This window comes from Hyperolius riggenbachi, chromosome 11 (genome assembly GCF_040937935.1).
Source record: "Hyperolius riggenbachi isolate aHypRig1 chromosome 11, aHypRig1.pri, whole genome shotgun sequence".
NCBI lineage: Eukaryota > Metazoa > Chordata > Amphibia > Anura > Hyperoliidae > Hyperolius > Hyperolius riggenbachi.
In genome coordinates, this window is record NC_090656.1 from 92,985,661 (window position 1) to 93,000,350 (window position 14,690).

General features: G+C 48.9%; 1 protein-coding gene across 6 annotated transcripts in view; it reads left to right on the top strand.

The window, feature by feature from the left end:
* Window positions 1–14,690, top strand: part of DCDC1 (doublecortin domain containing 1) — a 751,262-nt gene that overhangs the window by 458,379 nt on the left and 278,193 nt on the right. The gene's annotated exons all lie outside the window — the stretch shown is intronic.

Below are 14,690 nucleotides of genomic sequence, written 5' to 3' on the forward strand. Positions count from 1 at the left end.
AACGCAATCCACAAACAGAACCAGGAGCAGGGTAACTACCTCAGCACGGGTGGTCACGGTACGCGCAACCTACCAAAATGTGCTGGAAAGCTGACTAACTGCACACAGGATATAAACAGTTCGTGTACGTATACATCAGCGACACTGATGTATCAACGTAACACAAATACAAGGAAAATAATAAACGTGCTGGTATGCATATATATTGGCAATGAACCAACATATGATGCAAAGACCAGCAAAGTATCTTTATAACAAGAAACACGATCGGGGGCTAAAGCGACAGCAAGGCAGGCTTAAGCTGAAGCTATGAAAACCCAAGGAAACCCTGCAGGAAGCAGATCTTTATACTGAGGTCATCCAATGGGAGCAGACATGCAGATTCCCACACAGGTGAATGATAATCAGTCACAAGCTGACAGCAGGGAAAGACAGACAAAGCTATGCAGCTTGCATGGAAATAGATCAGAACTGCCTGAGCTGCAGCACTACTACTTCCAGCAATAGCTGCTGCAGCAGCGATCATTACAGTACCCCCGCCTTTAAAAGCGGATTCCAGACGCTTTTCAAAACTGAAATTCCCAACAAAACAGTCTGACTGATAATTCATGATGACCGGGACAGCCCGGCAAGACCGAATTCCAGAATCAGTCCCCACAAGACTGGACCCATCAGAACCAGAACCTACAGAACCATGCCCATCAGTACTACAAGCCCCAGTGTGACACCCATCAGAACCATGATTTCCAGAAGAAAGCCCTCCGAAACTCCCTGAGCGATACCCACCGCCTTCCAGGAACCGTTCAGAAACGCCAAAGCCTTTGCAATGCCCACCGGTACTGTCTTTACCAACACAAAACCCACTGTTGAACCAGTCCAAGGCACCAGGACAAGTTTTCTCAGAGACCTCCCAGAACACCTTGAAGCTCCAAAGAGATCCCCATAGGTCAGAATGCCCCTTAGGCTCACATGGAGAACCATCAAGAACCCCTATGGAACCTAGGGCAATTCCCGAGTCAGGGCCACAAGGACAAACATCAATATCAGGGCTTTCAGGGACCAGAACCATCTCTGGGCATGCAGGCAGACTGGCAATATCAGAACGTGTTCCCACTAAGGAAGCATCAGAGCACGCTAACACCTTAGACACACTTGGGCATTCTGGCACACAAAGAACATCTGGGCACACCGGCACAAGAGAAACCTCTGGGCATGTCAAGGAACTGTGAGCCTCAGGGTCAGCCAAGACAGGACCAAAACCAGGACTGGCCAAAAAAAAATCATCATGACTAAACTTCGCAACTACTGGACCTTTACACGAGAATGCTGGATCAGACTTAGATGTCGCTGATTCCAGCAAAGTCAGTAACAAATCAGATTCAGGGGCACTAACAAGACAGGACAAATCTTCTGATGTATGCACTGAACCAGATAGGGACTCCACAACTACCTCTGGACTGGACAGAGACTCCTCTAATACACTGGATTGGAGCTCATGAGGCGCTGCAGAACAAGTCAGTATTGCAGCAGCCCCCACTGGACTAGGCAAAACTGAGGAATTCCCTGGACAGGAAGGGGACTCTGGAACCTCTGCCACAGCGGCCAGAGAACCAGAATCTTTCAGGATACAGGGCTGGGTTTCAGGAACACTCATCAGACCGGACTGAAATTCTGAGATTTCTATTATTTTGACCAGAGAATCAGAATTATCCATGTTACAGGGCAAGACTTCTGAAACATTCAGAGGACAGGGCTGGAGTTCCTCAGCTGTTACAACACTGGAGAGGGACTCAACATTGGTTAAATCAGACTGTGTACAGGGCAAGGTATCTAACACAATTGCTGACGAGGACAATATTTCAATGGCTTCTGCTTTGCTGGGCAGAAATTCACCAAGTTTTATTAGAGCAGACTGTAATTCCAAAACAGCTGCTAGACAAGTGAATATTACTGCAACACCAACTGAGGTAAGCAGTGCCTCAGACCCTTCTGCTAGAGGGTTTGAAATATCCAAAGTACTGGGTGAAGCATAAGACTCTGCGACCACAGCTTCACTGGACAGGATCACTGAACAGTCCATATTGCAGGGCAAAACCATGGAAGCACCTGCTGGACAGCATAATGATTCTGTGACCTGAGTTTCATTGGAGAGATCTACTGCACAATTCGTGGTACAGGGCAAATTTATTGGAACATTTTCTGAACAAGGTAATAATTCTGCGATTTCAGGTTCACAGAGCAGATGCTCTGAGCTATTCACGAAACTAGAGCGAGGTGTAGAAACAGGAAGATCAAGACACAATGTTTGCGCATCTGAATCACCATTCATTTGTAAAATTGGAAAATTCAGATGCTGGGGTTCTGAGGATTCTAGACAGGATTGCTGGGACTCGGAAACTGATGTAGTGCATCTATTGGCATCTGCTGGATCAGACAGGAGTTGAACTTTATTAACACAGGTAATTTCTGCAGAAGTGTTTGCAGAGACAGGCAAGATTTTTCTGGTGTCTGTTTCACTGAACAAAGAGTCATGAGTACTGGCTAGGCTGGACTCGGAAGTCAGCAGGACCTCTGGATTCTCTGCTGAGAAATTTGCGCAGGGCAAGGTTAAGAATGTATCAGTGGCTTCTGTTTTACTGGTAAGTAACACTGAGTTATCCATGGTACAGGGTGGAATTGCAGGAACTTCAATTTCACACAAAAAGAGCTCCGAATCACCTGCTGAATCAGCCAAAGGTGCTGAAGCAGGCGGGTCAGAACGCCAAATTTGCGAATTCGGAGTCACATAAAAATCATCCAAAATCAGTTCCCACACATCAATCAATGGAGCCACAAAGTCATACCCACACACACCAGTTTTTATTAGGTTATAGGCAGACTTAATGCATGCATTCAATACTAATTCACTTTTTGCACTGTAAAATTGACAAAATGAACTTGAATCATTCTTCCATTCATTGACCAGAGCTTCCATCTCTCCCTTCTCAAATGGAGGATTCCAAGCATACTTAACAGGCAGATCATGGTTTGCAGATATGATTGTAGCAGGGACATATATTGGGTTAATTAGCAGGTGATTGGCAGATTCCTTATTCCTAAGAATCTCCAATACCTGTAGCAAGTGCTGAACTGTAGTGTATGCAAACTTTCCTTGCTTCACAAATAAGTTGATTTGTTCAATACTCTGTAATATCTCCTCATAATCATACTCAGATAATTCTTTTAAACAAAAATCTTTATTTTCCCTAGCCAGGGAGGAAAGTTCATTAGTAGTTTCATAAGTCCATTTAACTCCCCTGAAAGACAATTGCATTTCATTATCTGTTAATTGCAGAATCTCATTATAGGTCTCAGTCGCTAAGGATAACGACTCTGCAGATCGGACACGTTTCTTAGAACGTTTGCGTTTGGCCTTAGACCCTGCTGTTTTCCCTGCTGTTCTTGGTGATTTATTCAAGGCTGCAGGAAAATTATCAGTAACACTTTCTGCTTGCTGAACATTTTTGCAAGCAATTGAAGGAGTAGCTGATTGACCTGCTGCCAGGAGTTCATTAAGAGGAAAAGGCAATGGATCTATGCGCAACCAGTTATGGATCACAAACGCTAGAAATTCCAGCGGTCTCTCTTTCAAATCGGAATGATTGAGAACATCAAATGCCCACTGGAATAATTCCCCTTTAAACAAAATATAACTTAGTTGGAGTGCCCAGGTTGAAACAGGAGTCGCTTGGAGATCAGGATTGGCCAGGAACCTGGCACATTCAGAGAAAAACTCATTTTCTGTTTCAGAGCTAAGTTCTTCAAATTTCTTAAAGGAACAGGAACCATAATTAACCCCCTTGGCGGTAATCCCGAGCTGAGCTCGGGGTATGCCGCCGGAGGTCGCCGCTCAGGCCCTGCTGGGCCGATTTTTAATCTGAAAAAAGCAGCACACGCAGCCGGCACTTTGCCAGCCGCGTGTGCTGCCCGATCGCCGCCGCTCCGCGGCGATCCGCCGCGTGCAGCGGCGAAAGAGGGTCCCCCCAGCCGCCCGAGCCCAGTGCAGCCGGAACAAACAGTTCCGGCCGGCGCTAGGGGCTGGATCGGGCGGCTCTGACGTCAGGACGTCGACTGACGTCCATGACGTCACTCCGCTCGTCGCCATGGCGACGAGGAAAGCAAAACAAGATAGGCCGCTCATTGCGGCCTATCTTGTTACTTTCGATTGCCGGAGGCGATCGAAAGTACGCTTCCGGAGCGCCCTCTAGTGGGCTTTCATGCAGCCAACTTTCAGTTGGCTGCATGAAATAGATTTTTTTTAATTTAAAAAAAACCCTCCCGCAGCCTCCCTGGCGATTTTAATAGAACGCCAGGGAGGTTAACAGTGTCATACTTTCTGGGAATCCCCCCCACAATGGGGATTGGTAATGGGGTTTTCATAATGTGAGGCTTGGAGGTGTATTCTCCACAGTCAGCATGCAACGCATGAGCTGGCGTGGAGGAGGTACACACACTAGCACCAGGAAACAGGCTATCCCTAGTATAGTGGAGGGGAGGACTGACTCCAATAGGAGATTGTGGCGCACAGAGCCGGTGCAGATCTGACAGCCACAAACAATGCTTTCGTATAACGTCTCAGCGCAAAGTAGCGCCGAGCGCATAAACCAGAACTGAGGAGATCAGGACAGGTAGACAGAATGAACGCTTGCTAGCTAGCGGCTACTTAGCGACAGCAAGCGTCCAAAACCAGACAGACTGGAATGAGGCAGCCAATGCGATGCGGCGATGGCGTGCCTCACAAAGACAGGACAGGACAGTCAGAAAATAGCAGGATCAAGATAGAAGAACGTAACACAGATAAATATACAATAAGTATGTTTTCCTAGCGTATTACAATTACAGCTATCAATGAAACTATTTGTTACGTCTGACTAACATATGTATATATCGGCAATGAACCGATATATGACATAAGCAGGAACGCTGACTAGGAATGGAGTAACACAGGGAACAGGACTCAGAAGGATTCGCTATCTCTTCGCAGAGATGAACGCAATCCACAAACGGTAACAGAACAGGATTCAGAAGGATTCGTTATCTCTTCGCAGAGATGAACGCAATCCACAAACGGTAACAGGACAGGATTCAGAAGGATTCGTTATCTCTTCGCAGAGATGAACGCAATCCACAAACAGAACCAGGAGCAGGGTAACTACCTCAGCACGGGTGGTCACGGTACGCGCAACCTACCAAAATGTGCTGGAAAGCTGACTAACTGCACACAGGATATAAACAGTTCGTGTACGTATACATCAGCGACACTGATGTATCAACGTAACACAAATACAAGGAAAATAATAAACGTGCTGGTATGCATATATATTGGCAATGAACCAACATATGATGCAAAGACCAGCAAAGTATCTTTATAACAAGAAACACGATCGGGGGCTAAAGCGACAGCAAGGCAGGCTTAAGCTGAAGCTATGAAAACCCAAGGAAACCCTGCAGGAAGCAGATCTTTATACTGAGGTCATCCAATGGGAGCAGACATGCAGATTCCCACACAGGTGAATGATAATCAGTCACAAGCTGACAGCAGGGAAAGACAGACAAAGCTATGCAGCTTGCATGGAAATAGATCAGAACTGCCTGAGCTGCAGCACTACTACTTCCAGCAATAGCTGCTGCAGCAGCGATCATTACACATAGCTTTTTAAATAAAGTCTAACTGATGTCTAGCTGATGGCACGGTGTTGCCTGGGTATGTATGAGGCTTGTGTTGGCCCCGCCCACTTTTTCTAACCCTAACACACAATTAATTACTCAATGACCTAGTTTGTGAGCTTTGCTATCTTTGGTATTGAAATGAAACAAATCTGATTGGCTACTTGTGGCTCTACCCCCTTTTCTGAATTTTAAGCCCAGTCACCCAATGACCAACTGTACCAGGTTTGAGGCTTGTGCCATTAACAGTGAAAGAATGGCAGAAATTAAATATTCCCCTTGAAAATCAATAGGTGAATTTTGATTGGCTTTTGTAGGCTCCACCTACTTTTCTGAATATTAATCCCAGTCACCCAGTGACCAACTATGCAAAGTTTGAGAATTCTACCATTTACAGTGTAAGAATGGCTGCAGGTTACATTTTCCCAGTGAAAGTAGTATTTGTATCCGCCCACATTTTGGTTATGGGGATAAAAAGTATCCTATATGTTATTCCAGGTAATGTACTATGTGTGAGCCAAATTTCATTCAAATCCATTCAGCCATTGTTGCGTGATTGAGTAACAAACATCCAAACATCCAAACTTTTGCATTATAATATTAGTGAGATAAAGCTGTTACACGACATAAGAAGGAAGCAGAGCTTCTGTATTAGCACAGAAGCAGCAGAGGAAGAGGCCTCACTCCTCTCTCATTTGCATCACTGTTCTACCTCCTCACCTCTTTCTGCTCTATCAGTGACTAGTGGTCTTTGCTATGTCAAGCTGTCATATGACTTACAGTACTTAGCTTGCACTTGCAGATCGGACGAACTGAAAGTAAGCTGACCGTAAGGCCCAGTTCACATTAGCGGTTTTCTGCGGAGCCGGCCGTAAGGATCCGGCCATCAGGATCAGGAAAAACTGTCAGTTTTTACAGCCAGTGTGCTGTAAACTGTCAGTTTTCCATTTGTTACTATGTAGCTGCAAAACCTTCCGTGTCCGTTCCGCTGAGCAAATCGGTTCGGAAAATTAGGTCCTGCAGCATTTATTTGTCCACTCAGCAGAACGGACCACAGAACCGTATGTTCCGTTGGCAAACGCTAATGTGTACCGGGCCTAACTCTGCTAAAAGCAGAACCTGTATATTTTATATTATATACATAAACTACTAAAAAGGCCCGCCCATTAAAAAACAGGTGCTAGACCACGGCCACTAAACCGCAGCAATGCGGATACCGACGCTTCCTGCTTACCCATCTTCCACCACTGTCCGCAGTATATGCACACAGGGAGATGTTGCTTGCTTGGCAGTTGGAAAAAGCTGTTATTTCCCACAATACAATGAGGTTCTCAGACAGCAAACTGTCAAGTCTGGAAGCAGGGACACACACACACACACACACACACACACAGGGACAGGACGCAGAGACACAGGGGTTTTATTATTGGACTAGTAGACTTAGCCCGTTTAAAAACGAGCTCTAGGTCTACGGCTGCCGCCATGTGCACATGCGCGCACACGCTGCGCACGCAACCGCCGCCCGGCGTGCCCGACGCAGGCGCGTGCCCGCACCCGCCCACCTCTCTCGCCGCTCCCGCCCACCTCGCTCGCCCGCACCTGCCCACCTCGCTAGCCCGCACCTGCCCACCTCGCTCGCCCGCTCCCGCCCACCTCACTCGCCCATCCAGCTCCCTGGTACCAGCTGTCCGTTACTGCGCACATGCACAGTAACAAAAATCCTGGGACACAGGGACAAAACTGCTGGACACAGCGACACTTAGCTTTTATTAGGTAGAATACTGTATATAAAGGCGCCTTGTTGTTACAATACACTTTTGTTTGCAAGCCATTTTGAGTGCCGCCTCCTATTCTTTGCATTACTATGTTGAATGCAGGTGTGGTGGACCTGCTGGAGGATTGATACAGGTTATACTAAGTCCAGAGACTAGTTACAACCAAGGTGAAGTTTGCATTTTCAGCTTTACATAAATACTGTCTGCTGAAGAATTTTAGTTTTTTTCCTCGAGATGCGCTCTTAAGAGGGACTTTAGCGAAAAGGGGAAAAAAATAAATCAATAAAAGTGAAAAGTTAAAAAACAGAAGAGAGGATTGACATTCACCCTGTCATTTGTTCATATGGTTTGATCCACAATCAGCCTGCCCGGTATCATCTTTACTACTGGCAGACAAGAAAAAACAGCACCAACTGCCATTATCTATAACCCCACCCCCTAACAATGCGATAGGCTAAAAGGTTGTTTATTTCTCCCACTGCACCAAAGCTCACAGACAGGAAACTGTCGGAACCTAGGTCCTGACATCACACTGTGGGAGGGGTTTCACCACAATATCAGCCATACAGACCCCCCTGGCGATCTATTCGAGAAAAGGTAAAGATTTCTCATGGAAAATGGGGTATCAGCTACTGATCGGGATGAAGTTCAATTCTTAGTTACAGTTCCTCTTTAAGCTTTAGGGTCAGGATTAGATGAAAGCCCTACATAAAATCTAGGTTTTGCAATCCATTACTCTTCAACAACCCTGGAACACATTCTTTTTTCTTCATGAAAGTGCAATTAAGCTATAAAATAAATCCTAAAATAACCTAGAACTATGATAGGGTTAATTCTCTGCTAAAGTCTCCATAATCTATACAGATTCTGCAACTGTCTGAGCCCAGCAGATCCCACCTTCATTACGGAGATGTGGAATATTCCTTTGAAGCTGGCCTGAAAAAAAAAGATCGGCTGTAATGAAAGTTTTTTGTGCCAATTTTCAACCTCTTTTAAACAATTTTCTAAGAACAATGTGCGAATGGAATCATTTTGAAAGCTCTGATCATTTTAATTTTGTTACACATGGTTTGATATAATGACATACATGGCATACATGGAAAATTCAGTGGTTTACACCTAGAGAAAACCGTCACAGGGTGACCTGTCATTATGACACATAAGAGGCAAGGAATACAATGGTCGCACATTATATCTGTTTTCTCTTAAAATAGCACCTTCCACCCCTTAAACGAGGGCTCCTCGCATCTATTCACATCCTGCCATTGAGAGCAATAAATATACATGGGCAGTAATCTTTTGTTACTATGGCGACCTTTCACCTATTCACCAGCTCGGAGATGACATTTGTGCCCTGGTGGCCGGTGAGATAATGATCACACCCCGGGTGTTCCAAGGCATTTTCTCTGTTTACCAGCTTTTGGGCTCGCAGTGTAAGGTATTATGAAAACAGGAATAGATTATTATCTCAATGGTGACCCAGAGCTCAAATTGGCATGTCCGAAATATTGCTCTGTGCATTCATTTTCCAAACACAGCCCAGGAGGAAAATAGAAAAACACGACTCAATAGCACAGATGCTTAGGGACATCCATTTATGGAAATGTTTGCCTCTGAACTAAGTTTAATTATTATTGTTACATTACAAAGCTACGTAACATGTTTAAAGGGCAGATCTATCTATATATCTACTGTGGAACCTTGGTTTGCGAGCAAAATTGATTCCGGAAACAATCTTGTAATCCAAAGCATTCTTATATCAAAGCGAATTTCTCCATAAGAATTAATGTCAATTCAAGTGATTCGTTCCACAATCCAAAAACAGTTATACAAAAATATTTAATACAAAAGACTGTACTGTATAAAATAAAGATGTAAACAAGCCTTTACTATAACTAACGGAATCATTGCTATCTCTTGGTTTGCCCCAACCTTTTTTTTTTGTGTGTCTTTAAAGGAGTTCTTTCACGAAAAAAGTAGGCAGTTAAAAAATGTGACAGATGACAGGTTTTGGGCCAGTCCATCTTTTTAAGGGGGATTCTCAGGGCTTTCTTTGTTTTCAACAGCATTTCCTGAACAACAGTTTAACTGCCAAAATAGCAAGATACCAGCCGGCCTCCCTAATCACTTGCACACTATTATGTCAGTTAAATTTTGCAACTGTTGTTCAGGAAATGTTGTTGAAAACAAAGAAAGCCCTGAGAATCCCCCCTTAAAAAGATGGACTGGCCCAAAACCTGTCATCTGTCACCAGTGGTGCTCAGCAGAGCTCGAATATTCGAGTAGCTCGAATATTCGAGCTCTTTTTCAGCTATTCGAGCTCGGTATTCGAGCTCCGAATAGCTGCAGCTATTCGAATGGGCTATTCGCGTACACTCGAATAGCCCATTCACTATTCGAGCTATTCGAGCAAACGGCGCTATTCGAGCTCGGTACCGAGCTCGAATAGCGTCATAGCCCAGATTGATGTCCTTAGAGCCAATCAGAGGGCTCCCAGGCCCTCTGACGGCAGCCAATCACAGAGGGGGACCCTGGCCAGCCCCTACCCTATAAATAGCGGCCGCCATGTTACGTTTCTCCGTCCTTGCCTGAGACTTGCATAGAGAGAGAGTTGCTCCTTTGTGCTTTGGCTTAGCAAGAGCTTTATTGTGGTCATTTACCTAGCGTTTTTGCTCACATACACCTCCTATACACACCTATATTGTTGTTAGTTAGTTAGACATTGTATTTTAGTTAGTAGCTTTTGTGTTACATAGAGACAGGCCAGCTGCTGCAGGCTTACAGCTTTAGGCCTCAGGGCCTGCCTGTGTGGGCAGCTGTCCTCCTGTCCTCTGTTTATTTCTCTCATCTATACCAGTATTTCTGCTGTCCTTTACTACTGATTGTATTAGTATTGTAGTTATATACTGTAACTGTACTAGGACACTCACTGTCACTGTTCATAGGCTACTAGCTGCTCCTGCGTGTGTGCACTCACTGTCTGTGTACACACTACACACACTCTATTTCCAAGTTCTGATAACTGATTGATTATTGTAATTAGTTAGTTGTACTTACTGTTACTACTTACTGTACTAGGAGTCTAGGACACTCAGTCACTGTTCATAGGCTACTAGCTCCTGCGTGTGTGCACTCACTGTCTGTGTACACACTACACACACTCTATTTCCTTCTGATAACTGATTGATTATTGTAATTAGTTAGTTGTACTTACTGACTGTTACTACTTACTTACTTACTGTACTAGGGACACTCACTCAGTCACTGTTCATAGGCTAGCTCCTGCGCGTGTTTGCGCGTGCGTGCACTCACTGTCTGTAGTGTACACACACTAAATTTACTTGTGATTACTACTGATTATTGTAAGTTGTAACTGCTAGTTGTACTTCCTGACTGTTACTACTTACTTACTGTACTAGGGACACTCACTCAGTCACCTCACCCACCAACCCACTCCATTAAAGTACCCCACTTTTCACCCGCCCTTTTAAAAAACTTTTGTCTATACGCCCAAAACATCGAAGATGTCTGGAAGTGGCAGCCAGCGCGGTTTGGGCAAGGGGAAGGGCAGCAAGGGAATCAGGAGGAGAGGGAGCAGCATTGTGGCAAGCCGCGGGCGCGCCACCATGCACAGTTCCGCAGCAGCAGCAGCAGCGTCAGTGGCTAACATTCCTCCCATAGCCACTGGCCGTGGACGCCTTGGGCGCCGCCCAGCAGGAGCATCTGCAACTCACGCTGCAGAGACACAGCAGCAGCAGCGTGTAGCACCTCCTCCGATTTTCCTCCAGCCGGGTCGGAAACGTCCCATTGAGGAAAAGCATGCAGACACTGTGGTGCAACTCATGACGGAGGATGAGCAGCCCGCCATCAGCTCTGCATCTGAGGCCTCCACCCTCACCACCACCACCACCACCCCTGTTCGCAGCAGCCGCCCAGCAGGGTCTGGGGAGGAGGCCAGTTCACCATCACTCGCCGACCTGTCATTCAGCAGTCTTTTGACCCCAGGCATCATGAGTAAATTGTCTGCTGTTGTTGGCGATCTTGAGGAGGAGATGCTGATGGGCACTTTGGGGGATGAGGGATTGGACAGCAAGACTGTGGCGACAGTCAAGCAGCCCATCCATGCATCAGGAGAGGAGTTTGGGGGGTCCTCATCCCAGCAGGACATGTTTCAGGAGGGGGAGGATGTTGATGACCCGGTGACAGACAGAGACTGGGTGCCACCACCTCCAGGGGATGTCGTCCTCAGCAGCTCTGAGGAGGAGGAGGAGGATGCTCTTGTGGGCCTTGCAAGGAGGCGCATCATTGCAAGCATTGGCAGCAGCAGTAGGCAGGTCCCACAGCCTGCTGGTGTCTCAGGCTCAGCAGCAGCAGCAGCAGCATCTGCCAGTACCACCACCAGCCGCACCCAAGCCCCCCAAGCCCCCCCCCAAACCACCACAGGGAGACAGGCAGCAGCGCTTCCATGCCGTAGGGGGATGTTTCTGTCACCAATCTGGCGCTTTTTCACCATGCCCACAGTGTACAGCAAGTACGCCACTTGCAACCACTGTCAGCGGAAGTTGAGCAGAGGTGCAGACCCCTTAAAGTTCTGCACCAGCTCGCTCATCAACCACCTTGCTGCGAAACATTTCCACCAGCATCAGGAGTTCCAGAGGCTGAAGGCATCTGGTGCTGGCAGTGGCACCACACCCATCACTGCACAGCCTTCAGCAGCAGCAGCAACAGCAGCCACCCGCCCTCCTGCTCCTCCAGCAGCACCAGCAGGAGTGCGGAAACGCACTGCTCCTCCCCCCTCTGCAACTCCTGCCGCCGACACTGAGGCCTGTTCTGGCAGCCAGTCCTCAGTGGCCTCCTCCACTGTGTCTGCTGATTCCCGTGCCAGCAAAAGGCCACGCCAGAGCCTTTTGAGCGAGTCCTTCCAGGGGGTGGTTAGGGCTCTGCCTCCCAGCAGCCGTCGCGTGCGGCAGCTGAACGGCTTGCTGGCACGGGCCATGTGCTCCCAACTCCTGCCGTACACGCTCGTGCAGGAGGGGAGCGACATTCGTGCGCTGCTTGCTTGCGCAGCCCCAGACTGGCAGCTCCCCAGCAGACACTTTTTCTCCCGCAAGGCCATTCCTGCACTGCACCGCTTTGTGATGGCCAATGTGGAGCGAGGGCTGGAGCACGCGGTTGGTGAAAGGGTCCACGTCACCATGGGCTCCTGGAGCAGCCGCTTCGGGACAGGCCGCTACCTGTCCTTCACTGTCCACTGGGTCAGCTTGGTGGAAGGGGGTGAGGATGGGAGAGCAGCAGCGGGCACAGCAGCAGCAGCAACACAGTGGGTGGTGCCACCCCGCAGGGTCAGGGGAACTGCAGCAGGTTCCTCCGATCCTCTGCCATCCTCCGGCACACCTGGCCAAACCCCCCGCCTCAGCAGCAGCGTGAAGGCCCGCCACTGCCAAGCGCTGATGCACTTGGTCAGCCTTGGGAAGACCAAGCTGACGGCAACCCATGTGTTGGCCAAACTCCAGGAGCAGGAGAGGATTTGGCTGACCCCCAGAGGCCTCAGAGTCGGAGAGGTGGTGGCCGACAATGGGGCCAATCTGGTTGCCGCAATAGACAGGGGAAACCTGACCCACATCCCCTGTCTTGCCCACGTGCTGAACCTGGTGGTGCAGAAGTTCTTGCGCACCTACCAGGGGATGGGCGAACTGCTGGAAACGGCAAGGAACGTTGTGCGTCACTTCCGGCGCTCGGCTGCAGCCTGTGCGAGCCTGGAAGACGTGCAAAAGGAGCTGGATCTGCCACGCCATCGGCTGATCCTTGACGTTCCGACTCGCTGGAACTCCACCCTGGCGATGTTGGAGCGTCTGGTTGAACAGAAGCGCGCTGTCAAACAGTACCTTGCCCTGGCCACTGTTTCCGCCGCTCAGAGAAGGGACAAGACCAGCAACATCCCGTCCATCGTCCCCGATGATGACTGGAGGCACATGCAGCAGGTGTGCTTAGTGCTGGCTCCCTTTCTGCAGGCCACTAACATGGTGAGCAGGGACCATGCTATGGTCTGCGAGTGGGTGCCCCTGGTTTGTCTGCTGAACAGGGCCCTCGATGCTTTGCTGGAACAGGGAGCGGCAGCCTTGGACCAGCAGGAGCGGCAAGCAGCTGCACAGTCCACCTCTGAGGGGGAGGAGGAGGAGGACTTGGTGGAGGTCCCTGACCTTGCTGCTGATGAGGGGGAGCAGCACAGTGCAGCTGAGTTGGTGCGGGGGTGGAGAAAGGATGAGGCTGACGAGGCAGAGGAGGAGGATGAGGACAGCAGCACTGCCGTCGATGTGCCAGCAGACGTGGCCCGCCTCTTCCCAATGGCAGCGCACATGCTGACGTGCCTGCGCAGAGACCCCAGGGTGATCCAGATGAAGCAGAGGGAGGACATCTGGATCAGCATGATGTTGGACCCACGCCTCAAGGGGAAGTTGAGCCAGTTCCTGCCGCCTGCAGGAGGAGACCCAGCGCAACAAATAAGGAGCTTGCAGCAGGCCCTTGTTGAGCGCTTGGAGGAAGCCTTCCCCCAGCCTTCCACCCCCACTGTCCAGCAGCCAGCACAGAGGCAGCAGCAGGTGCCTGCATCCAGCAGCAAGCGCCCCACAGACCTGCTGTCTCTCAGCCACGAGCTCTACAGGACTGTAGAGGCTCCGGCAGCAGTGACTAGAGAGGAGGTGCATGCAGCAGCATCCTCCACCGGTCACAGCCAGCGCCTGACCCGCATGGTGGCTGACTACATGGGGTCCTACAGCGGGCTTGACACCGATGCCCCTGTTGATCCCATGGAGTATTGGGTCAAGCGCCTGGAGATCTGGAGCGAGCTGGCACAGTACGCCCTGGAAGTGCTGTCCTGCCCCCCTTCCAGCGTGCTGTCCGAGCGCTGCTTCAGTGCAGCTGGTGGTGTGGTCACCGAGAAACGCTCACGTCTGTCTCACAAGTCTGTGGACAGACTGACGTTTCTCAAGATGAACCAGGCGTGGGTGGAAGGCGAGTTCCTGGCCCCTGTTGTCGGCGAGAGGGGGACATGAACTGGCTAAGAACCATCGTTAATGTGCCTTACCACCCTTTACCACCTCCTGGCTCCTGCTCACTAAGCCAGCCTGGTTCACTTTGACTATTACGTCGCCTGCAGCCACACATTTTACACCTACAGTGGGCTGCTGTGTACTGCCCTTCTGCTGTCTG